Genomic DNA, 626 nt, shown 5'->3' on the forward strand with positions numbered 1-626 from the left:
AAAAAAAATCAATCACATCATGCCACTTCGCTATTGACTGTAATGAAGGGCTATCCTTGCCAGGATGGTTTCCCCACTTTACCCCAATTGTGTGACCTTGAGCAAGAAAATGTCTGTGCCTGACCTCGTCTATGAAATAGGCAGTGACTGCGATGAGCCTGGGGGACTGTGTGGTTTGCGTGAACACAAAGGGGTTTGACGCATGTGTATACCCCCGAGGGCTCGCTGTTAGGCCGCTGCTGCGGGCTGGCCACCTGCCTGCCTCGGGACCCTTCTCCGTCCACCTTTGTCTCCGACCCCTCTGCCTGTCTCCGTCCACCTTCGTCTCCGACCCCTCTGCCTGGGGCAAGGCCGGCTCCTTCTCATCTTTCAGCTCAATGTCCCTGCTCATCCTTCAGGGTCTAGCTCGGCCAGGATTTCTCTGCGTGTGGTCGCAGTAGGACCCAAGTTTTGCGGAAGCTGGTTGGGTCTATTCCCTCCCAGGCCGCTGCAGGGTCCAACACGGAGCAGTGAGTGTGTGACACATGCTGATGTCCGCGTGCACACGGAGGTCAGAGTTGAGCCGACACAGGGCAGCGCAGAGGAGCAGCCACTGGGCCCCAGACGGCTCGGCTCCGTGACATCAG

Source organism: Myotis davidii, unplaced genomic scaffold, assembly GCF_000327345.1.
Source record: "Myotis davidii unplaced genomic scaffold, ASM32734v1 scaffold3578, whole genome shotgun sequence".
NCBI classification, from domain to species: domain Eukaryota; kingdom Metazoa; phylum Chordata; class Mammalia; order Chiroptera; family Vespertilionidae; genus Myotis; species Myotis davidii.